The 12381-nt window shown below is 39.1% G+C and overlaps 1 protein-coding gene across 1 annotated transcript in view; it reads right to left on the reverse strand.

Moving 5' to 3' along the window:
* Window positions 1-533: 533 nt before the first annotated feature.
* The window catches only part of LOC140226093 (uncharacterized), a 120635-nt gene continuing 108787 nt past the window's right edge, over window positions 534-12381 (reverse strand). Inside the window, exon 2 of the mRNA XM_072306577.1 lies at window positions 534-1059. The gene's annotated coding sequence lies outside the window, so the exon portion shown is untranslated. The remainder of the gene's footprint in view (window positions 1060-12381) is intronic.

Genomic DNA, 12381 nt, shown 5'->3' on the forward strand with positions numbered 1-12381 from the left:
TTGTGCTGAAAGTAGAAAAAAAAAACATGATTATTCCGCAGAAATTGATGGAAAAGTTCTTTATGGAAGCTTCAAAATGCGTCTGATTAGTCGTATAAATTCTAAAATTTCTCGGGGGATGCCCCTCGGACTCCCCCCCCTCCGTGCTTGGCGCCCGGACCTTAAAACTGGTACCAGGGCCCGAGATGGGATGTGGCGAGCCTGCATGAAGGCTATTTCCATTTAAATCTTCCGTCACATTCATACGGCGCAATGATACAACTATTTGAACTCTCCGGAATGTATGAGGTATCACGCCGCATTTGAAGGCGCTTTCAAAACAGCCAAGTTACGTTATCGGATTATCGTTACGCATAGTTCATATTCTTTTGTTATATTCCGTACCACTCGTTATTTTTAATCCTCGTAGAAAAACCACCCATTTGCTAAATGCAATTCTAGCTGAAGGGCACTTCAGCTGTGCATTCGAAGATTCATCCATATATGTCAGTCATTGCGCAGATTTCCCCGCTCGGGGTATAAGCCCCTTTCCATTGGCTCGTGACGTCAGCATTACTGCCGCGAAAACCAGAAAAGTCGGAAACAATGCTTTTCTTATGGGAGAGAGCAAATTTTTCTTAATGAATCATTTAAATTTCTTACTTTTAAATCCTTTGAAACTTTCTGTGTGTCGAAAAGAACGTTTAGACATTAGCATTCAGGGTTTCGATTTTGCCGAATTTGTGTTCTTTCATTTTTACAGTTTACTCTGCATCAGCCATTTTTACACGCGAATCTATACCACTAGATGGCTTGTTACATCGCTGACTTCAAAAATCATTTAAAAATATAAAAACGCAAATTCAGCTGAATTGAAACCCTTGACGCTAATTTCTAAACGTTCCTTTCGACACTCAGAAAGCTTCAAAGAATTTAAAAGTAAGAAATTTAAATGATTCATTAAGAAAAATTTGTTCTCTCCCATAAGAAAAGCATTGTTTCCGACATTTCTGGTTTTCGCGGCAGTAATGCTGACGTCATGCGCAGAAGATTCTCATTTGGGTTTCGGGAATGACTGACCTATATGGATGGATCTTGGTGCATTCAGCACTGCAAAAATTTCAGAGGAAATCGACAAGACCAGCTTGCATGGAGGCTATCTCCATTTAAATCTTCCGTCACATTCTTACGGCGCAATGATACAACTATTTGAACCCTCCGGAATGCGTGAGGTATCACGCCCGTTTTAAAGGCGTTTTCAAAACAGCCAAGTTCCGTTATCGGAATAATCGTTTTGCATAGTTCATATAATTGTGTTTCCATTTCTAACCACTTATTTAATTATAATCCTCCTATAAAAACCACCCGTTTGCTTAATACAATTCTAGCTGAAGCGCACTTCAGCTTTGCATTCACCACTGCAAAAATTTCAGAGGAAATCGTCAAGCCCAGCGTGCATGGAGGCTATCTCCATTTAAATCTTCCGTCGCATTTCTAAGGCGCAATGATACAACTATTTGAACCCTCCGGAATGCGTGAGGTATCACGCCCGTTTTAAAGGCGTTTTCAAATCAGCCATGTTACGTTCTCGGAATAATCGTTTTGCATAGTTCATATTATTTTGTTTCCATTTCTATCCACTTGTTTAATTATAATCCTCCTATAAAAACCACCTATTTGCTAAATACAATTCTAGCTGAAGCGCACTTCAGCTCTGCATTCACAACTGCAAATATTTCAGAGGAAATCGACAAGCCCAGCGTGCATAAAGGCTTTTTCAATTGTAATCTTCCGTCGCATTTCTAAGGCGCAATGATACAACTATTTGAACTCTCCGGAATGCGTGCCGTGAGGTATCACGCCGCATTTGAAGGCGTTTTCAAAACAGCCAAGTTCCGATACCCGGATTATAGTTATGCATAGTTCATATTCTTTTGTTACATTCTGTACCACTCGTTTAATTAAAATCCTATAGAAATTACCCATTTGCTATATACAATTCTATCTGGAGCGCACTTCAGCTATGCATTCACCACTGCAAATATGTCAAAGGAAATCGACAAGCCCAGCTTGCATGAAGGCAGGCCCGTGCTGAGGAAAAAGGTCTTATAAACACTCGACAGTTGCCAAATTTTCCGGGGTAAAACAAGCATTACAGAGGAAACTTTTGCATATATTAACCTGAAATGTTTGGATGTTTCAGAGCAAATCTCAAACAATGTTCTCTGAAAAGTTTGAAGAAAAATATTCAAATTTTCCCGGAAAAATTCGAATTTTATTGAAGGAAATATGGCAATGTCTGTAGGCTCATATGGCGTTCTTCCATGGGATGGCAGAGTAGATTTGCGCATTCGCTATTGGCTCCATCTAGGCCTATCGAGAGCGATTATGCGTATGCAGATGCGCCTGACCCATATGACAACGTGCTGAACGCAGTTAGACCGAAAGGACAGCGTTTTAAAGTATAAACATAAATAAAAAGCGGCAATTTGTCGTTGCCAAGGCGCAAGACTCCGAAATTCAAACGCAGCGCCCTCGGTGCCTCGGCCACCCGAAAACACACGGTCCAAACATGTTATGACACATTTTTCAACGAAAAAACGATTTATGGCGGCCCAGGGCGGCTCTCGCTTTTTTAAGTGATACGAGATAAGAATCAGAGCAGCAGGGCGGGCATTGCGCACGCGCGGCCGAGGTGCCTCATCGGTCAAGCGAAACGTTTTCCACGGGGATTCTAAGCAAACACAGTCGACGTTGACGATATCCAGTCAATGGTACGCCAAAAATGTTTCTCGGGGGTCTATGGCCAAAAATTTCTAATGGGGAGGGGGGGGGGGCTCAGAGGTTAAACAAATCCTGAAAGTTACGAAAAATTTCGTTCCGGGGGAAAATATTCCAGGCTTGAAGGGGGGGGGGGGGTAGATTTCTTATAAGACTCGGTTATCTTAATGATTCAACCGAACCTTTCTCATCAAACCCTATGATACCCGATTCTTTTTCCTATACGCAAAGTCCCAAGTCGGGTTAAAGTGACCTATATTTAAAATACCTCAATGTCCACAGTTTTTGGAATGTTATCTATGTTTTTGTTATCTATGTTGTTATCTATTGTTATCTATGTTATATTTGTTCTTTAATTTTATTTTATTTTTTTTTTTTTTGGTAAGAAACTGTAGATTTCTCACCCTCACTCTTCATCCGTTGCATATAGCTCCCCCCAAAAAGAAAATCGGGTCAACATGAAAGTCTTAGGACATCTAGGCTAGGGATACCTAGTCACTTCAAGTCTATTTATCTGTTGTTGCAAGTTGGCAACAGCGCTGAGGATTTGGATTTTAAATTGTTTTCATCGCAGCTGATGTATTTGACTGTAAGTTCTGTGTTATCTTCCAATTAATCTATAAGCCCGAGAGATTTTCTCGAGGAATTCAAAATTATGTGGAAGCCGCTGCGTAAAGAACTGAGACAGTTACAACTTCCTGCGTTATGATAGAAAGAAAGGAGAAATAAGTATGAGACTCCTTGCCGCATACTATGAGTGATCAAATAAAAAAAAAATGGTTGACCATTTGAAGAAGATCGACGTTATATTGATGAGCAAAGAATGAATCTTGATCTTTAAGAGAAAGCTCTCCGGGACTGCCGCCTCACGGAAAAAATAGATTGCTGATTAAGTTGTTAAAAAATATGTCCAACATGTTTTAAATGTTCGTTTTACAATAGTGGAAACCTAATATAACTACGAAGGTGGTTAAATTAGCAACTTTTTATTGTAAAATCTAGATTGAAACATGTCCGACACTTTTTTTGACTACAAACTTGTTGAATCAGCAATTTTATTTTTATTCGTGCTCAATCAATGAAATACACGTAGAAAGGATGTCTCAAATATGGATAAAGTATGGAAATATAGAACCAGTTGTAGGGGTCATGATGATGGAGAGGAAGGGGATTAAGAGAGAAAAAACTGAATTGGAAAGTCTTCAATAAGTTTATGTCGGAAAATAATATTTTGGCACTCGAATTCACTGTTCGGCTCTGTTTGAATCGTGCGCACACGGAGAATGTGCGCTGCAATTGCATACGTTATTGGTTGAAGGGGATTTTAGCGGGAGATGATAATGATAATGCGAGTTGTGATTGGTATTAGGATGTGAGTTAGCATTACAAATACGAAACTTTTTAATTGTAGAGAATCATGATTTTCAAAGTGGCCACACTCTTTTGTTACACTTCAAATCGAAAAAAAAAAAATATAAATTGGAAAATAAATTATCAAACCTTTCAAACTTGACCAAATCTCGACCAGAGCAATAGCTGTAATATTTTGCTTCACATAAACACCAAGATACTGCACTACGGTTGAAATGATTATTTGCAGAAGGAAACGGTAATAATAAAAAAAGAGAATCAAGGTTAGCTTGAGAATCTCATTAAAATGAGCACATAATTTTATGAACTTATTTTCAAAATTTTGAATTTATAGCCACCGTTTTGACCATTTTTCGAAGGTAAACGCGTCTCGGCCAAAGCAACTCATATTTTTACAAATTATTATTTTTTCTTTTTCCCCTCTTATTATTTTGGGAAACTTTGAACTGCATTTTGTTTCTGTTTGTTTGTTTGTTTTGTTTTTCGAACTCATGCGGCATGAGCAGACGTATCCAATCTGAACTGGGAAGGGGGTGAGGGTCTCCAACCAGTATGTGGTGCTGCCATACTTTTTTCCCTCATAAAAATCCCCTACTTCAATATCATAATTTATAAACAATTTTTACCTTATTTTTATAAATTCAATCTAATTATCATTATCTCTAAAATAATTTCTTTCCGATTTAATTTTGATGAAAATAGATAATAGAAGTCTGCATGAAATTATATTTTAACCGTTATTAATCTTATCTTTGTTACCATTAACTTCCTATTACATAAGGGCTAACAATTCTACGGAGGTTTGTATACTTCTTATTATTTTCCGATGATCTGAAAAGTGAAAATGATCATCTTCTTTGCCTCTCTCATCTAATCCCCAATTTTCGGGAGGAGTAGACATTTCCAGTTGCAGAATCATGAATGAAAAATTTTAGTCGGGCATTGAGTTGAGTTATCTAAAATAGATGCCGTTACAGCTTCGTCTGAATCTGGTCACAATTCGATCGAATTAAAGGGAGATAACATCTTACAGGGATGGTATCAACGTTTGAGCCTCTTGTGGGGTCCATACACACACGTGTGACGAGGGACGAGGTCAGGCCACGCCGTGCCATTGATCCAGCAGTCAAAACTGAGTGATCTTATCAGTGGCGTGGCGTGCTTTGCGATATATCGATTGTTATGCCATTTAAACCTATGGAAAAGGATCGATAAGCAGGATGTTCGCATAGCGAACACCTTAATCGATTTTTTACCATAGATTTAAATGGCATAACAATCGATACATCGCAGTTCACGCCACGCCACTGGATCGTATCCGGCAACTCTTTGCATACAATACCTTTTAGCTTGGACATCCATCGCGGCGTGGGAGGCTCAGATCAAAATCGCGTCATTTTTCTCGCATTCTAATGTCGATTTCGATCATATTTTTATCACGATCAAAATTTATAAGTAATATCGCCCCCTCTCTCGCTGTACCTAGAAATCGTTATTTCTTTTGTCTACTATACATGCAGTGGTTTTGAAGCAAAAAAAAAAAAAAAAAAAACGACAAAGATGTACCCAAAAACGGTTTGCAGGGGGTGAGTCTATAGTACGTGCGGACTTGTAATCGCGAAAGATCAAAATCTTGGCTGATCCTAATTTCTAGACATCGGAATTTGAAATTTTAACAACAAAAAAGTAAAATGTTTTAAGCCATACTACATCCATACTGTACTTATTGTATAATTCAAATACATTCATTATATTTGACCATTAATTGAAACTTGAACTAATGGCATTTATATTGTTTCTAAACTGATTCAGAAACAGCAGTATATTGCGAAATGTAGTCCAAATATTAAAATTCAGGCCAGTCTCGGTTAAAAGTGCCCACTCAGGACCAGACAGCCATTTTCATCTAGAAATTCAGCGCTCTTTACCTTGTCGTTGGAAGCGGCAGAGATGCTAGGCCATGCACGAATGAGCGAATCAGAAGTCAAAAGACGTTCACTTCTCCTCGCTAAACACACTCGCTCAATATTTATTATAGCAATTACTGCCACAAGTGCCTTTCGATTTTTATCTGGCAAATAACATCGCAGCGATTCCGATGGTCCGGTCTAACTCAACTTTAAATGACACTAATGTTTAGACCTGCAATTCAAATTATTCATGCGCCGCAGTCGCAGAGCATAACGAGAAAATAGCGAGCTACTGGTTTTTACAAGCGGACGCAGTTCGCATAAATTTGCCACTTAGATTGTGTCTTGTCGATTGGACTCGGTACGTCTGTATTTATTCTCCTATTATAAAAGAGATCTTCAGTTTGAAATTCTGCAAAAAAAACCTTCCCCTTGTTTTTCACAAATGTTTTCTCCATCTGCTCATTCATTGGAAGAAGTTTTAATGGTTTCCAAACATCTGTAAGCTAACCAGCAGAGAGTTAAAAAATGTTTACGTTGCCTGACCCGAGTAAGATCATCGAAGTTTGACAGAGAACAAGAGAGGAACTTGAGAGGCTACAGTGAAAAGTATTTTAACATTATATCCAGGGCCAAAGTGCGAAACCACGCGTCTCTACAGCCGTGTTTCAAATTTTTGCCTCCGTTTTATTTGCTCCGAGAGAGACGAACACATTTTACGACTTGAAATTTATATACAGAATATTCTGCTAACAGATGAGACAAAATACCATCGATGTTTTAGACATTACGTTGTCTAGTGTTGTCTAGTGTAAAGAATGAAAATGAGTGTATCAGGAAGTCTGCAGACCAGCTTCCCACTTTGACCATGGATATAAAAGTGAAGTTCGGCAGCTGAAAAAACGGACACAGGATATGCTAAGAGCAAAAACTGGATCTTTCAAATCAGCATGGAATCTCTACAGGGTCCGTAACTATAGAGTGTCTAAGACCACTGAAGTTGGAAATGACGTTTCATTTGACGTCGTGACCAAACGGCAACTCTGGTACAGTCATTTGAGCAGAGTGACGGAAGGAAAACTACCAAAAATATGTTTAATTAGGTTCCTTCTGGGACGAGATGAAGGAGACACCTATAGAAAGGTTGGCGTCACGAGGTTGAACAAGAGATGAGAGATGCCAGCTCTCAGAAGGGCTTGGGAGGAAAGGGATTTGCGGTTGTTAGGCGTCGCAGAGCGCTAGAGAGCACTGTCAGAGCGGCGCATGTACCTAGCGCGAAGAGAGAGTAAAGTAAAGATATTACGCGAAAAATAAAATGGTTACACTCACTAGACGGAATATTCAGGTTAGATTTAGAATCGTATTTTATCTGGCAACACCATAAGAACCAAGGCGTTATGTTGCTCGTAAAATTGCCAGCTCCGCCAGTTCGCTCGTAGGTACTTCAACGAGAGGTATTTTCCAGAAACGTTTCACTCCTCTTCCCAAATTGAAAGTGCGATAATAAGGCAAGATGGTAAAATAACCCCAGAACAAAAACAATAGGAACAAGAATGGCTGTTTAGGCCCAGCCCGGTCGTTAACACGCTGGTGCTTTGAGACCACAAGACGCTAGAAAACCATGAGTAGGTATTCTTCGAAAAATGCTTACTATTTCTTTCACACTTCTTCTAAATGACAGAAAGGCTCATTAAAGGCACAGGAACATCAAAAACAGTGTGAATGGGCATTGAATGAAGAGGCAAATCTCGTTCGGCTGCGTTGAGTTCATGTAATCCGTCAAAAACAGAAGATTAGAATTCAGTTGTATCATCAATATTACAGATTTCAAAAATCCATTTCAATTAATTTCCAATATATAAGCATAAGCAGGGCCGGATTTACCTACTTGCCGCCCATGGGCCGCCTGTATTTTTCCGCCCCCTTCTCATTTGTTTTGAAACATCAATAGATCGTATTCGACAGTGGTTCGATGTATCGTTTGGTTCAAAACAATAGAACATAACCTCAAACAAACATTTTAGGATTTAACTTAGAAAAGCTGAAAATGAGAAAATTCCTGACAATTTCACTTTTCATTGCCATTTGGTACTCGAGAGAATAAAAAGTCGATCACATAAGACCCGTTACCTCAGATTTCTAAATTGACTTTTGAGGCTGTGGTTACATATTGAACCAATCGATATCAATATAATCTCACCTGAGTGATCTGTCGAATACGATCTATAAAAACCATCAAGTGAACGTGCCGGTGGGGGAAGGGTGTATGAGACGCGTTTACTCGTGTTGGGCACATTTTTTTGTGAAAGCCCTGTCAACACTAACAAGAGTTCAGTTCCGTAAACCCATCCCTGTTTGGACAAGGCCTTCCACTTATAAAAAACGAACGAAAAATTATGAAAGAACAAACATAAATGTGGTTAAAAATTTTAACTTCCACCGCCGTGCCGACCGCACTGTATTGGCGCAATGCGTGAAGTATTCATGCAGTCTTGTAGGCGCTATGCGTTTCAAGCCGACGACTGCTGTCCGCACTGTGTTTGACGCAATGCGTGAAGTATTCATGCAGTCTTGTAGGCGCTATGCGTTTCAAGCCGACTACTGCTGACCGCAGTGTGTTTGACGCAATGCGTGAAGTATTCATGCAGTCTTGTAGGCGCTATGCGTTTTATGCCGACCGCCGCTCCGTTCCAGGTCAAATTGCGTGTTTAGTTTCTCTCTTAACTCGACTAATTAAAGGTGTTGTCTCTTGTATCACCGAAAGACGACAAAATTAGAAATTACTGTACTTTTACTCTCAGGAAATGAGAGATTTTGTCGCCTTTTCTCGTTTGTAATTTATTTTCTGAATCCGATTTTGTTCTCTCTTTTTTTGATACCTACATTCAAAACAATTGCAAAATTTGCCGCCCCCACATTTTGCCGCCATGGGCCGCGGCCCATATGGCCACCCCATTAATCCGGCCCTGAGCATAAGAGGTCCTAAATTGGTCATGTGGTTATTCCTCTGTGATGCATTATTGCTTGGGTAGGAATATAATGTAAGTCACATATCGACGGTGAAACTACCAAACCACGTATCTCGTTTGCGGTGTTTAAAAATCTACGCTCACATTTTATTTTTTTGAAGTAGACCAAATCAATATCATTCCTTGAAATTTTCACGGAATTTTTTCCGCACAAAGAGGAAAAATCACAGAAATTTTCAAAACTGTATGTTAAGTAGTTTTTCATTTAAAAAATAAAGTATGACAGGAAGTCTGCGACGTCGCAAACCGAGATACGTGGTTTGGTAGTTTCACCATCGATATGTGGGGGACAGAAGAAATAAAATGAATTTTAACTAAAACTCAGCGGGACAGACTTTTCCATATTACTTTGCTCCAAAAACACTTAATAATTCCAAAAATTGACACTTTGAGATCATGTTTGAGTAGAAAAAAAATGGTGTATTGCGAATTTCAGAAAAATGCAGATACGTTTCCTTGGCGTGGTCGCCAGCCTTGGAGGCAATTTTCAAACTCTTATATTATCGTCAATAAATTCAACTTATGACTTGGCATTTTGACTCAATGTTTTTGGGATGTTCCAAAGAATATTACAGTAATCATTAATTATAGAACCCTGAAAAGTTGACATTTTAACGAGTAACTCTGAAATTTTAACTGATGGTTTCTTTATGGCCGCCTTCCTTTATCACAAAATTTCCATTCAGGCATTCCATGCTACAATTTTGGAAAAATACGTATGAATCATTCACGAAGTACACGCCCTCATATGGGTATTCACATTTTCTCTCACGCGCCTTAAAGACTCGAGAATTAGTAACAGTGGCGAGGCATGAATGATCGATTTTTGATAATTCCCGATTAGAAGCTATGAAGAATCGATTATTAAGGTACTCGTTGCGAACACTCTGTTGATCCTTTTTATTTGGTTTAAATGGCAGATCAATCGATATATCTAAAAGCACCAAGAACCATTTTCCCTTGGACGGCCACTTTTATCAGTATAGTGTTGACTGGCATTTATTTGGCTACAGTTGCATGTAATATGTAAGAAAATAATGATAAATTGAAGTTGATGTACCTACGAATAAATGCGATGGATGAGAGCATCTTGATGGTTTGAGACATTTTTCCGGCCTCATCTTAAATGCATATCAAGAAGTAGACCAATGCCGTATTTCCTCTTCAAGTCCGTGGTGGATATCAAGTTCCCCTCTTTTACGACTTAAAGCAACTTGAAATTGGAAGAAAATATCGGTTTTGGAGGTAAATTACCCCCGCGCCTCCCTGTGGCCGCCCTGTCCAGGAAACGTTGAGATCACGTTTTCAATTCTACATTTATCGATTTACAATCGGCACAGTGTTGCCATAGCTTCAGAGGAATTTGATTTGATTAATACCTAAACAACTTTATGCGCACAAAAGAGCGCTCTGTATCTAAAGCGCCGACAATATTATGTAAGAAAAATGGAATATGCTCCACTTTTTTATGTTTACCATTCATTGTTTTTCTGCCGACAAAAGAAAAATGACAAAACTGCTCCGTGTGGTAAAGTATATAAGATTTGGGTGAGAATTGTTTCCTCTCGATAGATGAAACAGAAAATATACAAGTCTCTTTTTCTTCAGCAATTTAGATTAATTACGTTCTTTTACTTGTTCCAATAATGAATATGTGTGGTAATATCAACTATGAACTATTTTACTCGGCTTCCTGCGGTGTTCATGGTTGTAAATCTTGGTAGGAATTCTGATTTCGATTTTGGGCCAGGCGAATTGAATTCCAAATTGTAGTCGTGGCATCGAAAGCCCCCTTCTTTATGACAACCAGGAACATCTCATTATGACAGGGAATGATTTTTTTTTCAAAACTAAAAATTTACTTGGGGTAAAAATTGCTTCTTTAATGTAAGGAATATTCTTTTAAGTCAGACGAGGAATTGCCAAATAAACATTTTTCTTCGTTGTGATAAATACGATTTTTCCTGAGTGTTTTTTGATTTGCCAAGCTTTTATTTCCTTTTACTTGAAAATTTGGCTAAAATATTGAAATATCGCCATGGCGAAGTAATATGTCGATGCTGAATTTCGATTTGGTTTCGAGTGATTTAAACAGTAATAGAATGAGATGTGGCGATGTGGGCGCTCAAAGTCGATCGATCCTGATCATTAGGCTGGGAAATGATACCGAGTGGGAAACACAAGTGTCGATATCTTCGCTTTAGCCGTTTCCATCTTGATTGATTCTGCGTTTAGCGCTCGTCGCTGTAGCACAACGTTGCCTCTTTGAAGGCAACATTTGCCATCAATTTTCAAATGCTGACAACTTTGCTGTATGTGACTAGCCCCGTATAGGGAAACAATGAAGGCAACCTATAAAGTGATATTTGTCTACTTGCAGTAAGAAATCCGATTTTAAGATTATAACGGATAACTTTGTTTTGTCTAAATATTAAGTTAAGATTGGTTTAGTTTATTTCAGTGCCAGTAGGGGTGTTATATTGCACTTTGATGTGAAAGGTATATGCCCCGAATGAGCTCCGTAGATTGAAACTCACACATTTTTCAGTCTGAACTACATTCTTTAAACTGCAAACTGCAAACTTCAAACGCTCATTGACCCAGTTTGATTTGACATTTTCATGTGTTTTCCTCCTCAAAATTCCCATTGAACACCTCTCTATGTTCTGGTACTAGACATTCAATTTAAACTTTTATTCGCCGGCTCATTGGTTCTCCAATAATTACCGAAATCGTGGAGACTTTAACGATAGGTAAGCAAAGTCAACAATCTATTGAATGCACGGCTTGCATGCAGTGACGAGAGGCTAATGACTGACTATTCGATTGACTATTCCTCATTGAAGCTGTAGTAACAAATCGATTTAATATTAAAGTGTTTATTAAAGCGTGACTGCGCTCTCTAAAAGGGCTACTCAGAACCGCACATGTACGGAGGATCCAGTTCTTGGACGATGTAGCAACGCTCCACTCCAGCCACGGGTCTTCGCGCCATAGTCGCCACACGTAAAATATAGAATCCGATTCCGGTGATCACGCCTCCCGGATTCCGGTGACCCGTGATTTCGCGTCGACAACGGATAATCGCTAAGATCCACGGATCAATGGGGGCATTAAAGCCGGACAACTATCTTAGTTAGCAGCAAAACAGGGGGAAACTTGAAACCACTCTCATCCCCCAGACCCAGTAACTCTTTGCGGCATCTTTGGATTTGAAGATCAATTTGTATTGAAGGCGATTGAAGTGCTTGCAGCGGGGGAAGTAGGACTGGAGACTCAAGAACTCTTTAAGCAAATAAAACCCAAAGAAT

Source organism: Bemisia tabaci, chromosome 1 (assembly GCF_918797505.1).
Source record: "Bemisia tabaci chromosome 1, PGI_BMITA_v3".
NCBI lineage: Eukaryota > Metazoa > Arthropoda > Insecta > Hemiptera > Aleyrodidae > Bemisia > Bemisia tabaci.